Genomic DNA, 18,139 nt, shown 5'->3' on the forward strand with positions numbered 1-18,139 from the left:
AGGGGCAAAGCATGTGGTTTAGACTAGTCTTGTCACGTAAGAGCCGCTGTGTGACTTGGTAGAATTACTTAACTTCTCTGTGCCTCAACTTTTCATCTGACAAAGTTTGGGATAATAGTACCCCAAGAGTTGTTTGAAGATTTAATGAAATCATCTATCTAAAGCACTCAGCACCGTGCCTGTCACATAGTAAGAATTTTGATAAAAATTAGTGTGTGAACGGATCCACGAGGGGGAGGTTGTCGTTCTTGTGTTAGCAAACCCGAGTCCTGCTGAGGAGACCACTCCTCATACCAAAGGCTGAGCACATCTCTCTGGACAGTCCAGTCCATCAGTTCAAAATCACGCCACAGTTTAATTTGCTTCATTTTAGAGCATCACCTTTTCTATTTCCTGACATGTTTAACTGCTTTTCTGTTTTCTCGTTGAGTAAGAAATTTATAATAGGCTATACCATACTGGGTGTTGAATGGTAAACTTTGAGAAGAAAGAGACTATGCAACCCTGATGAATGGAGAGAGAGAGGGAGTCCCTGGTCTCTGACTTTCTGGTTCTGGCTCACGTGACCTGGCTTTTTCCTATTTCTCAGATACTTGAAAGGTTTCCTGTTCCAGCCTTACAATACGCGCACACACACACACCCATTTATTCCTCAAATGGCAGCACATGAGGGTTCCTTGACATCTGGTAATGTCTAGAGGGATTTATAGTGAACATACCTAGGACCCCTCCCAACCCTGACACTCTCCTATGGTTTTGGGTCTTCTTGGTAGTCCGCTTACCCAGTGTTTCTGCTCTGAGTTCTCTCTCCACCCCCGCACTCCTCCTGGTTCTTGCCTTTTTATCATCATTCCTCTTCAGGCTTTTACATTGTGCACCAGAGTGTTAAAGGGAATCACTCTCTAGCTCTGGGAAGTTCCAAATTGCATTGAATAGAGTTGAAGAGATACCATATAAAATGCAATTTTTATTTTTTTAATATTTTTAAATTTTAATTATTGTTCAAGTACAGTTTTCTGTCTTTTACTCCCATCCCAGCCCACCCCGCAGTCCTCCCCACCTCCCATTTCCAACCCCCGCCCCCCGCCCTCCCCACCCCCTGTAGTTTTTGCCCATGTATCCTTTATACTTGTTCCTGTAAACCCTCCCCCTTTCCCCTGAAATACCCTCCCCTCTCCCGGCTGGTCACTGTCAGCCTGTTCTCTATTTCAACATCTTTGGTTCTATTTTGCTTGTTTGTTTGTTTGTTTTGTTGTTTAGGTTCCTGTTAAAGGTGAGATCATATACGTCAGAACTGCCCTTGCTCCAGGGGAAGAGGAAGGAGCAAATCTGTTTCTTGATAAGAAAAAAAGAGCTGATTATTCTGTACATCTCGGAAGGTACGAAACCAAAATTAGTGGGTGGGATCCAATCCAAAAATCTTGAAAAGTCCTAGCAATGAATATCCTTGGGGTGTAAGCTGGAAATTTTACTTAATGCCAAACTTCCTTGAAGACCAAGGCATGGAGTGGGGGCCAGAGGGGTGGGGTGGGAAGACCATCACAGCCCTGAGCTCTCTACAGGGAACTATTGCCTGATGTTTCGTGACGCTTTCCAACACTGCAGACGGTGTCAGTTCCCCTACATTGACTGTGGTGTTTTAATAAATCAAATTTTCAAAGCTTTATAGATGTAAAAAAAATGAAACAAAAACAAGTGAAGCAAGCATAGTTTTCTGCCCTAACATCAAAGAACCCCAAACCATAAATCCAGAACATTCACTTTCAAAAGCAGATGATGAAAAATATGGAATGAGTTTCTTAGATTTAATTTTAAAATAGCCAGAGTATGTGAAAGCAGAAGAGAAATGCTGAAAAGCAGAAACCAGAGCAGAAGGCACTTCATTTTAGAATTTTTAGCTTCTCCAGGGAGCAAAAGAGCTTAGTTCCCTGACGGCTGGAAAGCCTTGGGCAAAGTCTTCGAGCTCCTTTTCGCACTGAGCACGGTTGTGCAGCTCAGGTCAGTGAATCAGACACCCAAGGGATACATAACGCATTATTAAATTTAGGCGAGAACTCTGAGTTCATCAAGAAAAATAGTGAAAGGTGCTAAATGTCATGAGTGATTTTGCTGGTAATCAAACCATCCAATATTAAATTAACTTTTAAATCAGAGTCTCCGTTCCTGAAAAGTTTCATTCATAGTAGCAGACGCTTGTCACTTTTTAATTTTTTTTGTTAGACACATTTAATTTCTTGTCTGATACTATCCCAGTTTTTTTTGAAGGAATCATTCTCCCCAGTGTATGTATTCTTGTGTGGAAATCAGTGCCTGTTCCCAGCCCCCAGCCTTACAAGCTGATGAGGGTGAGTGCACCTCATCCCAGCCTGTCCCTGGAGTGAGCAGACAGAAGGTGTGCATGTGACAAACTCAGACAATGAGATGCTTTTCCCAGCCTGAGAATCTCATGGTGGGGAGGGGCAGAGGAGAAGGGAGGTGAATGCAAGGATATGACTGTCAATGAGAATTTCTTTGTCCCTGCTGATTTGCCCTTTAGGTTCTCTTGTGTCCTCCCCATTTTCTAAACCTGGTCTTCTAGCCCTTCATTGATCTGTTCCCAGTAGCCCATAAAATTTATTATTATTATTAATTCTCCTCCTCCTCCTCCTCCTCCTCCTCCTCCTCCTCCTATCATCAGAGTCTATTTCAGTTGCAGTGACCAGGAAGTCTAACATAGTAATTTATTCAAAGGAAATATTTCTTGAACATCTACTATGCTTGGCACTAGGAATATAGAGACATGGTCTGTGCCCCCAGACTGACAGAGAGTGTTGCATAAACAGAAATCACAGGGTAGTACAGGGCCTCATCACAGACATGAACAAAAATCACAAAGGAAGTAGTTAGGAACTCTGCTTAGGGGACAGAGGGGATGTTTCCCTGAGGGGGCAAAGAATGAGTCCGGGTTTGAAGGACAAGCAGGAATACACCTTTGTGAAAAAGATGAAGCCAGATCACCAGCAGAAGAAACAAAACACACAAAGGCATAGAGGTGCTTCCAGCATTAGGGGGGCAGCGCCTCCGAGAGTGAGTGGGTTTGGATGAGGCCAAGTCTATGTCCCAAGGGTCACGTGCTCAGTTCACTGGAGCTAGGGGTGAACAAACAGACAGTGGAATGGAAAATGCAAAGAAAAATTTTTAAAAATAAAATACAATTTTATTTGCCCTCAAATACACAACAGTCTCAGAAGCAGTAGTGGGCAGAAGGAACACTTAACATGGAAAAACAGATGCTTCGTATAGCTCATAAATAACTTTCTTTTTCCGGGAGTAACTTGGGAGAAATAAAAAATATTTGCAGGCCATATTTTAGAAACAATAACCAGTTTCAATTGCACAGGACTCCAGTTCTGAAGATCTACTTTACTGATCAGAAAAATGTCAAGGAGATCACTGGCAACTCTTATTAGTTGCTAAAATACTGATACAATACTTGGGAATTACCTACCATTGGGAAACAATTCTTTCTCCAGGATTCCTTGGATCTCTGCACAACTTGCAAGCAGACAGCACCTGCCCTTTACTCTGGATCACCTTTTCAAATGTGTGTGTGTGATGGGCAGCCTTGGGAGACCATGGTACCATCCCTTACACAGCACAGGACGTAACAGTGAACGCCCGTTCAGAGCTCAGCGCTGGGCTGAGGGATAAAAACAAAGAATACAACACAGCCTCCACTTTCACTACACGCAGGAAGGTGACCAGCACATATGACACTAGTGTGAACACCACAAAGTAATACAGAATCGAGTACTACAGTTCCCAGCAACAGATGTTATTTTGTTCATACTGTTTAGATGCTTACTTAGATGTTTTGAACATTGTTCATTTCAAACGAGACAAAAATCAGTTAAGACTCGATGATACAGAGGAAATGTCTTTTGAAGGGGGACTTCCAAGGGGCTCTGAAGGATGGGAGGAGGATTTTCAATGGGAGGAGACAGAAAGGACACATGACCATGAACGTCGAGAATGAGCTGGATGAGGAGCAAGTTGGTGGACGTTAGTCACCTAGGCTGTCTCCTATATTTATCCTCTAGGGGTCTCAGTCTTCCTCTCTGTGAAGTCTGGGTGCTAAGGTCCCTATTCCTGCAGGAGGTTCTAAGGGAGGCCATGAACCCACAGGTGTGAAACCTCTTTTGAAGTGAAAGTACGCAAAAGACAGGAGACACAGACTGATTACATCAATGATTACCGTATTACTGCTGAATCTTCTCCAGGCTAAGCGTCTCTGGGTGGCGATCCCCATGCATCACATGGCAAGGCTCGAGTCCCTGCTGTCATTCTGTGTGCATGCAGCATGCTTTATGTTCTTCTCAAGCGCAGTGCTCAGAATTCTCCTGCTGAAATCTGACAGGCATGGATTGGACAGGGATTTTCACCTTCTTTGGGCCATGTATATACAGTGTTTTTCCCAATGTTGCCAAAAATGCAGTTAGCACCATGAGCTCTTGTAGTCCTGTCAACGAAAGTTCCTTTTTACTTCACTGGATGTACCACTGTATTTTCTCCATCCTACACTTCTGGACTCAAGGGCAGGAGTTTCAACTCAAGCTTCAGTTTGCTGCCTCTAGGTCACAGCTGATATAAAATGGTGGAACAGGTAAGCAACCCAGGGATGTGTGAGACGCTGCCTAAACGAGACATCATCACCCCACTGGCAAGACAGAGCGAGAGCAACCCCTAGTCTCCTGGCACAGCTGGCCCCTCAGCAATCACATGTTCCCCTTTCTCCTCAGATCCCTTACTTCTGACCACCCCCCCATTCTCAAACGACTCTGCCTTTATACCCAGCCAGAATTTCCTCCCGGAACACCCACAGATGCATTCATTTCCACTGGCACCCACCCCTTCTCCTTCCCTCTGTGATCCAAGGCTATGCTTTGGCTTTTTAATGATCATCATTCCAATAACCCATGTTCTCCCTCCTGTGTCTATAATATAGCCCTCTTTACTAGCTCTTCAATCTCAGCATGTACGTGTATGTATATATGTATATACATATGTGTGTGTACACACACACACACACACACACACACACACACACATATTCTTTCTGTCTTTTTCATAAAGCCCATCTGTTGCATATTGAACGTTTGTGTCTCCAGTGGGGCTGTATTGGAGATGGGGCCTCTAAGAAAATAATTAAAGTTAAATGAGGTTATACGGGTGGGGTCCTGACCCTAACCTCTCTTCTCTCCATTAGCATGCACTGAACAAAAGGCCCTGTGAAGACAAAGCAAGGAAGCGGCAATCTCCAAACCAGGAAGAGAGGTCTCACCAGCAACAGAACATGATCGTCGACTTAGCCTCCAGAACTGTGAGAAACTAAATTTGTTGTTTCAGCCACCCAGTCTGTAGTATTCTGCTATGGGGGCCTGAGCCAACTATACCACCGTCCCTCGACTTTCCCTCACTCCAGCTATTGTCCAGTTGCTCTATTTGGGTCAGAGCCAGGTTTCTGGAAATGGCACCGTAGGAGCACCGTCTCTATTTCCTCACTTCCCATTCATTCTTCGGCCCACATCATGCAGCTTCAGTCTCTAGTGTCCTGCTAGGGATGCTCTCACTGAGGCTTCTTGTGGCTTTCAATGATGAAGCCAGCGCTAAAACTCGGTACCAGTCAGTACATTGGGTCGCTCCTACCCCTGTCTAATGTGACACTCCTGGCTTTTCTTCTGCCCTTCTAACCATTCCTCTCGTCTTCTTCCCAGCCCAAAACTCTTTCAGTAATGACTTCTGTTTTTCTTACTCTATACTCTGATACCTGAGTGCCCTCAATCAAACTTTAACCAGATGACACTCAAATGCCTGTTTATGGTCAAGTTCTGCTCAAGTCCCACATGTCCAATGACCTAGGCTATCTGAATGTTTTCAGATTGCCTTAAACTCAAATGTTTCTGATACAGAACTCCAATTTCTGTCCTTTGAACCTGTTCCTCCTCCCGTGTTCCCCATCGCAGTGTCCGCGCTGACTAGCACCAGAGCCTCAGACTTGGGGCCCTTCCAGATCTATTCTTCTTCCCCCTATTATCCCTCATCCTCTCTCCCCCCTGGTTGCTGTCAGTTTGTTCTTTATTTCAGTATCTCTGGTTATATTTTGCTTGCTTGTTTGTTTTGTTATCATTTGGCTTATGTTTAGCTGTGCCTGCAATATCTTGTAAATGCTTGAAATTTTTTTCCTACTGTTTCCTATTTGTCTTTTTATGTTTTGAAGCTATCTTTCACAATGGTCATTGCTTATTTGATTTTTCCTTGGAGTTAAAATAATTAGATCTATTCTTTTCAATCAATGTTTGCATCTATATGAATATCTGAGTATATTCACATATAAGTACAAAGAAGAACTGAATGTTAGTTTAACAATCTACTATATTGCATCATTTTACCCTGTAAAATGGATACTGTCTTCCTCCTGCCCCTACTTTAGAAATGAGGAGAGAGAGATTCCTAGAGGTTAAGTAACATGTCCAGAGTTGTACAGCTAGGTAAGGGGAAAGCAGATTTGAATGCGGTTATGTCGTATTCCAAAATCCAAACTCAACAACCATGCAATACTGCCTTGTAGCAGTGGTTCTTTTCAATAGAGTTCATGTTCATTCCTACATCTTTATCTCCACAGTTTTTCCTCACTGCTTTTCTTGATGACTGCAATACCTTCCTACTTATTTTCTTTGGCTCCACTGTGGATCACTCCCAAGTCGACTTCATCATTGCCGCCAAAGCATCTTTTAAAAACACAACTTAGATTATTTCTCTCTCCTACTAGAGACTCTTCTGTTGCTCTTCATGGCCAGACTCTTTAGCCCACAAGGCACCTTGTGTTCTGACCACTGCCTCCCTGCTTGAGCATGTCCCATTGTTCTAACTGCTTATAGTTTCCCAAATGTGAATAACATTTCACAATTGCAAACTTTTACACATTTGTCCTCTAACCCGGAAAGGACTTTCCCCACCTTAGATTCATGCAGACACAGTGGTTGGCTAAACCAACAGCTCTTCCCAGCACTCTGCTCCCTGGTACTTTCCTCTTCAGAGGCCTGAAAGACAGGCACGCCTTTGCCAGCTTCCTTGCAGCTCAAAGTGGCCACGTGACCCGCTGCTGCCAATTGAGATGCAAAAAGAAGTTTTCTGTGGCACTTCCAGGAAGCCAAGCCAGAGATGGCCGGTACTGTCTTTCTCTTTCTCTCTTTTCCCACCTTCAGTAGCACTGTTGTTCCTGGAGCTGACGCAGCCATGTTGAAATCACGAGATCAGGAAGTGTGAGGATAAAAGGCTGCCACACTAAGGATAGCACAGCAGAAGGACAGAGCTAAGATCATAAATGCATGATTAAGTCAATGCCAATGCCTCTGGACTTCTCATCCAAGCCACTGTTAGTCAGATATTCTTACTGACAGACAGACGACTCTTAACTGATACATGGGTCTAACAACATTTGCTCTTCTAAAGTTCAGTCCAAGGTGTCTTTCCTGGGAAATATTCCCTGGATCTTAATTCTGAAGTTCTGATCCGAATAGTCTTCCTTTAGCTCCTAACATAACCTCTGCATAATTCTATAGCAGAGTTTTTTTTTTATAGCAGAGTTTTTATCATACTTGATGCAACTACTCATTTCCCTGTCTTTCCTAAAAGACTCTGAGCTATCAAAAGACAAGACCATGTCTTTTTTCCCTTTTTATTGAACTTGTCGTGGTGACATTAATTTGAAAAATTATACAGTTTTCAGGCGCACAATTCCACAACACATCATCTGTACACTGTATTATTGTGCGTTCACCACCCCAAGTCAAGTCTCCTCCCATCACCATTTACACCCCCTACACCCTCATCCGCCTCCCCATGATGGCCTCCCTGTCCAGGAGGGAAACCAGCAAGTTTAACTAGCCAGAATATTTAGTTATGGAACCAAACTAAATAAATTCTAATCATATTAATTTCTCACTTCTGACTATTAAACCCAAAACTTTCTGATGTCTACTAATTAAGTTTTGTACAAAGTGTTTTTTATTGTTATTCAAGTACAGTTTTCTCCATTTTTTCCCAACAACTCCCCACCGTCCCACAGATCCCCACTTCCCACCCCTGACCCCACCCCCCTCTTTGTCTCTGTCCATCGTCCTTTATACATGTTCCTTGATGACCCTTCCCTTTTTTTCCACCATTAGCCCCTCCCCCATCCCCTCTGGTTACTGTCAGTTTGTTCTTTATTTCAATGTCTCTGCTTATATTTTGCTTGCTTGCTTGTTTTGTTGATTAGGTTCTACTTATAGATGAGATCATATGGTATTTGTCTTTCACCCCCTGGCTTATTTCACATAGCATAATGCTCTCCAGTTCCATCCTTGCCGTTGTGAAGGGTAGGAGCTCCTCCTTTCTTCCTGCTGCACAGTATTCCATTGTGTAAATGTACTATAGTTTTTTGAGCCACTCATTTACTGATGGGCACTTAAGTTGCTTCCAACACTTGGCTATTGTAAATTGTCCTGCTATGAACATTGGGGTGTATAGGTTCTTTTGGACTGGTGTTTCAGGATTCTTAGGGTATAATTCAAGCAGTGGGATTGCTGGATCAAAAAGCAGTTCCATTTTTAGTTTTCTGAGGAAATTCCATCCTGTTTTCCACAGTGGCTGCACCAGTCTGCATTCCCACCAACAGTGCACTAGGGTTCCCTTTTCTCCACAGCCTCACCAGCACTTGTTGGTTGTTGATTTCTTTATGATGGCCATTCTGACTGGTGTGAAGTGGTGTGACAAGACCATGTGTTATGTGACTTTATATTCCCAATCACTAGGACATGACACATGGTGGGCCTTTTGGGCCTGACACATTATAGGTTTTGAGTTATAAAATGCCCTTTGAGCCCTCCCTTTTAGGCAAAAGATATACCTTCAAATCATAAAATATAAAAATTTTCATGATCAGTGATGTCTATCTATCCTTGAAAGTGGGAAAACCAATTCATTTGTGTAAATTAATTACAACAAATAGAAGAAACAGTCATAGATCATGGTGTAAATTTCAAAATAAAGGCTCTCAAACAAAAACCAAGAGAATGTGTTGGCAGCAGATATTTACTTAAAAGAAATACTAAAGGAAGTTATTTAGGCAGAAGGAACACAATCCCAGATGGAAGCATGGTAATACAGGAAGGAATGTAGAGAAATGGGTAAGGTAAACATGTGGGTAAAACATAATAAATATTGACTGTTTAAAACAACAGTAACAATGCTTTGTGGGATTAAAAGTATGTAGAAATAAAACACATGACAACAATAACAATAGCCCAAATAGGGAAATCGGTTAAATGTTGTAAAGTTGTTTTATTGTCCAAGAAGTATTAACAGTATTAAGTTATAGTAAACTCTAATAAGTCAAGGACACATGTTTATAATCTCTGTGGTAACCAGAGAATAATTAAAGAATGTATCATCAAAAGAAGCTAATAGAATGAAAAATGGAATCATTTTTAAAATACTAAATTCATGTAAGGAAAGGAAAACAGGAGACAAGAAGAGAGAAAAAGAGGGATTAGAAAAACAGATGGGACAAATAGTAAACAGAGACAAAGATGGTAGATTTAAACGGGGCGGCCATAGCAGGCCTACCACTCATCACGCAGAGAAAGGCCACCTGGGGAAGAAGTGTAGTTCTCATGGAACAGGTGTGCAAAGGGAGACGGACAGAGGACACCTCTTGCCATAAGATAGAGATGAAGAGATATATGTGTCTTATTAGGTCAACTTTCTAAACTGATTATGCCTCCTGAACATGAGTTTTTTTCTGAAAGCAAAAGTCGCCTATATTCTTACAAGAAACTCTTTTCTGAGCTAATTTCACGCAGTTGTGTTCCAACCTTCTGTTGCAAACAAATGACCCCTGACTGAGACAGCGGTCACGGTTAATAGGAGCTGAGAAATACGGTCTCATTCGAATGGCCTCTGGGGGGAAGGAACTAGTGTCTTGGTCATGAAACTTCTATCACAAAAATGCTCTTATATTCCAGGTTTATATAATGATGATTTCTGTGTTTTTAATATTCTGGAATGCCAGACAACCACTCTTTGTATTAATCTTAATAGAAAGATGTTTTTGCTTATATATAACAGAATACTGAAATTTTTTAAGTAAAAAAATGTTTCACGCTAAGAAAACAAAACAAAAAAATAAGGCCTGTTGGTTGATTTTTCTACCATGACCATCTGGTTTTATAATTAATGTCTTGCCAATACACTAAAATATTTTCTATGTAAGTCTTTTACATTCTTGCTGCATTTTCAATTAAAGTCTCTGAATTCAAACTTTGTACCATGAGTCAGCAGTTAAAGCAAACATGTTTTTTTCATTTATCTTCCTTTGGGAAAACCCAGTCCCAAATGCAGAATGCCTGCCATCCTTTAGTTCTTTTCATCAATCCAGATGTCCGTAATTACTTCTGGAGGTTACCACAGTGGTTTGCCCTGCCATCTGACACCATCTTTCCCATGATTGCCTAGCATGGCTTCCCTTGCCTTTCACTGTTCCCTATAAATACTCCCATTCACAGTGAAGAACATAACTGTGGTCTACAGATCATAAGACCTAGAGGCACCTCATGTTCATGGGTGGCTTTGTGGATGAACTGCCATTTTACATGAGTCCTGAGGCAAAAAGGCTTTCTTTATGTCCCATGTAAGAAGCAGTTCATGGAGCTATATTGCAGACAGCTAATATTCTAAGGCGGGAAGGCAAAGTTGCAAAGATCACAAACACAAAATCATGAGATCCCCACAGCCCTTTTTTATGATAATGTCCTCCATTGCATGGCCCCAGAGCCATCAGGACCCTCATCAACATTGGGTTGGCCTTGGACAAATGGCCAACTGACTGTCTGCTGTGCATGCAGGTTAAGGAAGATGCTGAACTCAGTGGTGCCTGATTGTTTAAATATAGGCCAGCAAGCACTGCTTTTCTTGAAGAAGCCCTTCTGAAAACGGCCCACCCTGCATATCTGGTCACTCTGCACATTTCTTTCTGCATGCACCTCTCCATGCACATCCTATAACCATCGTGGTGATAAGTGTTCTATGGAACTTCATTCAAAATGTTACTAAAAACTAGATAGCTAGGACCATTTCCCATTTGTTAAAAAACTCTACCACAAGCCATATGTAATTCTTGGAGCTTTACGTACATTATCTCGAATCCCTGCAACAACTCTGCAAATGAACATCTCTGTCCCTATTTAACAAATGAGGAAATCTAGGCTCAGAGCAGTTAGGTTAATGTGCCTCAAATCACACGGCTTTTCACTTGGGAAAATGAACTGGGTGGGAAGTATTTGCTCAGGATTTGATTAGAGAAGGGAAAACCCTGAAATGCCAACAGGTAAATAGAAATCACTCCTTTTAAAATAAATTCAAATAACATGTAACTGTATCATCTACAAACATCATGAACACAAAAGTCATGTGGTCCACACAGGCCTTCTTTAAAACTCCTCTTATTTCACACATCAGAACAATGCCTAACTGTTAGATTTGCCTATTTAGGGCTCTGGGCTAATGCATCATCATTTCGGGCACACACACAAAATGTTTTAAGAAAAGTTTCTCATTCTCCATCTACTTTGAATATGTATCACCTGCCAATGATCCTCGGACAAGTTGAGCATAAATGAATCTAACCATATGGATTACATTTTTCTGGAATACATGTGAGCTTGTAAACTAAGAGGCAAACACAAAAACAAAACAAAAACCATGGGAAAACATTTATTTGGGGGTTTGATAAAAACCAAATTACTCAAGAAAAAAAATATACAATCTGCCATCAAAGCCAATGTCCTCTAAACAACCCAGCCAGGCACATCAGAAAGAGTGAGATAGGACTTGTGAAAACTCAGACCCAGTTGCTTAGTATATGTTGTTTCCAGAATTTTCTCAATGGAGACCAAAAATTTATTTTACCTTTTGAAAAAGAAGAAGCTTATTAGCTCATTGATGGGGCCTGAGGAAAACTGTGTAAGCCAGCTGAGTCCCTTAACTGGCCTAGTCAGTGTAGTCGTTGAACAGGCATTCAACACATAAGAAATCATCATAATTACAATAATTAACCCATTCTTTCACTCACTTCTAGGGAAGCTGCTGGGGGGTGGGTGTAGATTTTCACTTTCTTCAGGCTAAAGGGAAGTCAGCTTTCCTCACTCGTGAGTCCTCCAGCGTTTTCCTGGAGCAGCATTACATCTGTCTGAGCTCTAACCCCAGGCTGTAAGGCCTATGGCTCTGGCTTCCTATTAAGAATGATCCTATTAAGAATGATCATTTAAAGACTGTTCAGTCCTGTGACTCTCACGTTTGTTTTTGTGGTCTTTTGGCTTGAGTGGATTGTTTGTAAGTTGTTTCCCCCCTAAATTATAACTTCATTCACTCAATCAATGGATGAATAAATAATTACAGTGCTATGGAAATAAACAAGGTGGTGTAAGTAGATGCTAACTGGGAGTGGGGCACAAGTGCTACTTCAGATCAGGTACAGGGATGGCATCTCTGAGGAGGCGACATTTGCGCTGGAAGAGTCAACTGTCCAAGGAGAAGAGCTTCAGACACAGGACACAGAGAGTGCAGAGCTGGAAGGCGGCAGAGGGCTTAATGCCACTAGAGGAGACACATGTCGGAAAAGAGCTCCTGGGGCTGAAGCACAGCAGAGGGGGGGGCGCAGGTCACAGATGCAGGGGCCCAGCCTAGGAAGCCGTTGTCCCCCAGAGAACTTCCAGAAAGGGAGTGCCATGATCTGGGATTTCTGAGGTGTGTTTATTTTCTTTTGAATTTCTGTTTTTTAAAGGCAGCTGCTGCTGGGAGAATGGACTGAAGTGGTGCGAGAGAGAAGGCAGACAAATTGTTACATGAAATATTCTTGGGAAATTATATGGATGTTTCCATTGAAGAACCTAAGATCCCTGAGCCAGGAGCCCATTCACCAGAGTTTTCTTCAAGGGCGGAGAGTCACAGGGGAGGACTCTAGACCTAGTTGGATTCAGACAAGCAGCACGTGGTGGCTGTCCTTGATCAAGTGTTTTCTATGTGCCGAGTACATTATCCTACTTAATGTATTCCACCAGTCCAACAATGTTATAAAGTGAGCATTAGTAACTCTGTTTTTCAGGTAAAGAAGTGGAGGCTTAAAAGACAAAGTGATTTACCCAAGGTCACAAAGCTAATAACTGATGGAGATGAGATTTGAGTAAGTCCCTGCTCTCTTCATCAAGAGGGTGAGAAAGAGAGAGAGAAACGGGGTCTACCACGGAGAGAAATGCTAGAACTATTACATAAGATGACACATAAATTATATTATTGACTTTTGGGGAAGAGGAATGGGGTCTCAACATATATTAGAAATTAATTTTAAACATTTACTTCAGATTTTGGATGACTGAGAGTGATGATAGATGCAGGGAAAAGAAAGAAAATGGTTAGGTCAAACTTTTAGAAAACAAACAGACCTAAAAGCATGGTTATTATCAGAAAAAAAACATAAATTTTCAACCAGAAAGTGAGAAAAGATGGAAGGAAAAGATGGAGGGAAAATGTGCCCCACCCACTCTAAGAAATAAAAATCTCTTTCTAGAGAGGCAGCATGTCCAGCTCCGTCTCTCCCATGAGGGACTCGTCCAGAGCAAGCTGACAGGACAAAGGCCTCCACCTGAGACGACTGAGGCAACAAGATTCTCTCAGAGAGGGCCACGACTCACTCTCCTTTTTGACTGCCTTTTCCATAAGCTTGAGATTTGGGTGGACGGTGGTGGTGGGGAGAATTAAGGCCTCTACTGTTACTTTTTTTTCAAAGAAATAGTGAGACCTAGTGAGAAATCTCAGCAAAGTCAGGGGCCAGAGACAGGCTAGTTGGGAATACCCGCTGGGATTCCCAAACACAGCGGACCTCATGGGCCTTGCTGGGGAAGCGCTGCGCGTTGCTGCCTAACATTTGGTTTCACTCAGAACGAGCAGATTGTCTTTCGAATCCTATTTCCGTAGGCTGCTGTTGTTTTATTTTGTGTACTGTTGGGTTTTTTTCCTGTTCAAAATAGACAAATGTGTGTGGGTGCAGTGCCTTGGCAGCCCCTGGGGCCCCTGAAAGGTTCCCAGACTCAGCAGGACTGGGCCTGGAGGCGTCCTGAGCAGAGCGTGGAATAGGGGCTGCTTCTCCCGCCCAAGCCAACCAGCCTCCTTGCTGGGGTCCCTGCCGGCCTCTGCCCCAGGAGCCAGGAACGGTGGCCCCATCTTCTTCCTTTTCTAGGCCCAGGAGAGGGGAGGGGAAAGCCTGAGCCCACATCCTCCTCTGAACCCTGTGGTGCCCATCTCTGCTCTGGACCTCAGATAAAGCTGGGCTGCCCCATCCGCCTCCCCAGGGGAGCCCTGCACAGCCTCCTGGAAAAGGCAAAACTAGCTCTTGTCCCTCACACAGGTTCACTCTGGCTGCCCGTGGGACAAATGCAATGGGGAGTAGAATATACATGATATACGCCATTTAGACCATATATATAATACATTGCATACTTTATTTTACTTAATCCTCCCATCAAATGAACCCAAAGCTCAAAAGGGTTGAGTAACCACCCAAGATCACACAGATAGTAAGTGAAATTCGGGGATTCAAACTCAGATCTTGATTCCAAAGCCCTGCTGTTAATTTGGATTCATGAAGTGATTCAACAAATTTCTTAAGTGCCTACCATGTACCAGGGAAGGACAAAGACCAATGAAGCACTAAGACTCTGAAAAGATAAAGGTGCCTCCCCAGTACACAATGTGGAGTTTGATTTTTTAAGCTTTCAATGTTCATGAGTCTATTCAAATTAAGATAGCATATTTGATTTTTAATTGCCATTTTTCTGATTGAATAGCTCTGAATAAGTTAACTGGAGCTAAACTCTTCTCTCTCGAGTGTGCATGCACTCCACGCACGTGTGACCCAGGCCTGGGTGTGACTGTGAACAGGACAGCCACAGTGTCCTTTCCCCCCGAGGAGCTTGGGCCTCCAGCAGAGGCAGGCAGCACACCAAGAAACACACAGCATTCGGAAGGGGGAGCCAAGGCCTCCCTGCTGGCTTCTCCCCCTTGATCTGGCCTCTTGATACCCCTGTACTGACAGACCCTGGAGCAAATCTGCAGGCCAGAGAGCAGGGCTGGCAAAGCAGGGCTCCCTGGGGTCATTAGGCCCGAGTTGCCCACAGGTGCTACACAGGTGGTCTTGGCCCCCAGTGATGACCTAGGAAAAGCCACGGGACTGCTCAGCTGCAACCAATCCTCCGGGCCGCCTGCCTGCCTGCCTGCCTCCTTGAAATAGTCCAGATTTGACTTATTAAACATATTAATCCGGAGCTAACAATTTGTGGTAGTTTCGCTAAATGGCTTGAAGAGAAGAATGTAAGGAAAAAGAATTCGATCTGATGGGAAGGCTTAACCCCGATGGACTAAGTGGCCTTCATATCCTGCCTTTGAAATGACTGGAAATGAAGGGACTACTCACAGAAGTGGAGTCAGGGGGTAAACCTAGCTGGAGTTAAAGAAACATAAACAAAACCCGTCCCCTTCTCGGCCCCAACCCACCATGTGACTCGGAGGACATTGCTTACCGCAGGGCCAGCATTTTAAACAGCTGCCCAGAGGGGTTTTAAATAGACTTGATGCAATTCAGTGATTTATAGAGCATGGGTTACCAAAATATTAAAGTTCTGAAATGCCCCCAAACAAAGACCATGGCCCCAGCCCTCCATGCTCTGAACCAAATAATTCTCCCCTGAAGCGTGGTATGTAGGGCTCCTTCAGAAAACTGTGGCTGTTCTGAACAAGAGACCAGAGAAAGATAAGCGACCTCTGATGAATAGATGCTTGGATTCATTTACACTCATCCCAGAATCACTGGCAAGGAATACACGTCCAAAGTATGTAAAGAATAAGAAACTTGCCCCGGCCAGGTGGCTCAGGTGATTGGATCGCTGTCCCAAAGATGAAGAGGCTGCGGGTTTGATTTCTGGTCAGGGTACATACCTGGGTCCAGGTTTGTTGCACCCCTACCCTGTTGGAGCACATACAAGAGGCCAATGATCAATGTTTCGCTCTCTTTCTCCCCCTTCCTTCTTCTCTCTCTAAAATCAGTAGAAACATATCGTCAGGTGAGGATTTAAAAAAAAGAAGAAACTTTTCCTAAAACATTATTTGTGTGTCTGTGCACCTGAACTGATTATGCATTAGCTCAGAGTCCTAAATACCACCAGTTAGGTATCCTTCTTCCATGTAAAAACATATTCTCCCAATCTTTACCACCAGCTCAGTCCATGGAAGGCACTGATCTCCAGGCAACGAGCCAGGCAATTATTCTTTAATTGCATATAAAATCCAAATATTCAAGGAAATTGCAGGGGATAGACGAAGAAATTAAACTGGTTAATTAAGTGCCCCCAGACCTCGATTTTATAAAATAAGCCACAATTATGTCAACCTTTTCAGCCCTCATCAATAACCCCTCAAACGCAGTGGGCGAAAAGAGCACTCAGGTTTGGAACGGGAGATCATTTCCATCCTCCCGTGACATTCTTCTCCTCGCCTTGGAGTTGCCCTCCCTTTTCTAATCCTGATGGGTCTTCCTGCCTCAAAGAGAACACCCTGAACCAAAGGCAGGTCTCAGAGAATTCTGACAGTTTTGTTTATGTCAGAAGTAATGAAAGATGACAGGCTATCACATTCAGACTGGTAACACGATCATTTGCTTCAGGACTCCCTGCTAAGATTAATTTGGAGACAGAGGAGGAGGAAAAAGAGGAGGAGGAAGTGGGGGTCGAGAAGAAGAGTTCTAAAATGCTCTCCTTAAATGCAAGGAGGAAGGATGGGCCACCTGATAGGTGCTTTTTACTTAGCTCAAGGGGCAGGAGAAAACTGAGTGTGTCCCTGTGTGTAAGCTCTCACCTGATGTCCCTCCTGTTCTAAATGCTTGTTTTGCAGAGAAGCATGACATGGAGAAACAATAGAAACCATCAGGGATAACGCCTCGGGTGTGGAAGAAACTAATGAGGAAGACGTCCCTCTCCTGTGCGCATCACCACCACCGCCACTATCACCACCGCCTCCATCATCACCCTCCCTTACCACCATCACCCCAAATAGGGAGGCATAATTTCTTTTTTCTTTTTTTTAAATATAGTTTATTGATTATACCATTACAGTTGTTCTATTCCCCCCTTCATTCCCCTCCACCTGCACACTCCCTCCCCCACCCTTCTCCCCCCTTAGTTTATAACCACGTGTCTCAACTTCTTTAGATTCTATATTTCCCCCGCTATTCTCGCCCTCCCCCCTATCTATTTTCTACCTACCATCTATGCTATTTTCTGTGGGAGGCATAATTTCTTAAACCCCAAATAGTTACTTGCTTTCTTCCTCCCAATCCAAATAAATTAGAAGATGACTTTGCCTTTTCTATTTTGCAAGAATTCCTCCTCATTCTCAAGCTAAGGCTTAAATCATTGGATTTAAGGGGGGTATTAAGAAGTACATATTAAGGGTATTAAGTGTCCCTCTGACATGGAAACTGAGTCTTGAGGAGAGGGCTTCTTCCGTGAATGTGTCTTGGCGCTGGGTTTGGTGTTTGGAAGAAGCCAAGATAATACGGCGGGTAGGGGCCTTCTCTCTCAGACGAGTTTGGGGAAAGTTATACGAGATTTTCTGCTGACACATCCGGGTGCAGAGATAAAACATGTAAAAATTGTAGCCACACATAGAAGCTGACATGCCAAGACCTCTTTTAAAGGAAAGACCAAGGGAATGGATCCAGTGGTTTGAGGAAAAGAAGGTTTCATACCAAAGGCTGATTTCCGCCTTGGGTGGTGGTTTCCTGGAACACCATGTTGAAAGTTTGGGCTCCCTCTTCTTTTCTCGTCTCTCTTTCTCAACAAGAGAGAGAAATACAGATACATCGCATACACAGACAGTCTCTAGTTGTTACTGCATGCCCATGGTGGAGGGGAAGAAAATGGAGACTTTCCCACTTCTTATGTATCATCTCCAAGCCTCCTCACTACCCCTCCCAGGGAGCCCGTATGTCCGAGAAGTCCACATTTATAGA

The sequence above is a fragment of the Sturnira hondurensis genome, unplaced genomic scaffold, assembly GCF_014824575.4.
Source record: "Sturnira hondurensis isolate 20B ecotype Veracruz unplaced genomic scaffold, ASM1482457v3 Scaffold0021143, whole genome shotgun sequence".
Taxonomy (NCBI): domain Eukaryota; kingdom Metazoa; phylum Chordata; class Mammalia; order Chiroptera; family Phyllostomidae; genus Sturnira; species Sturnira hondurensis.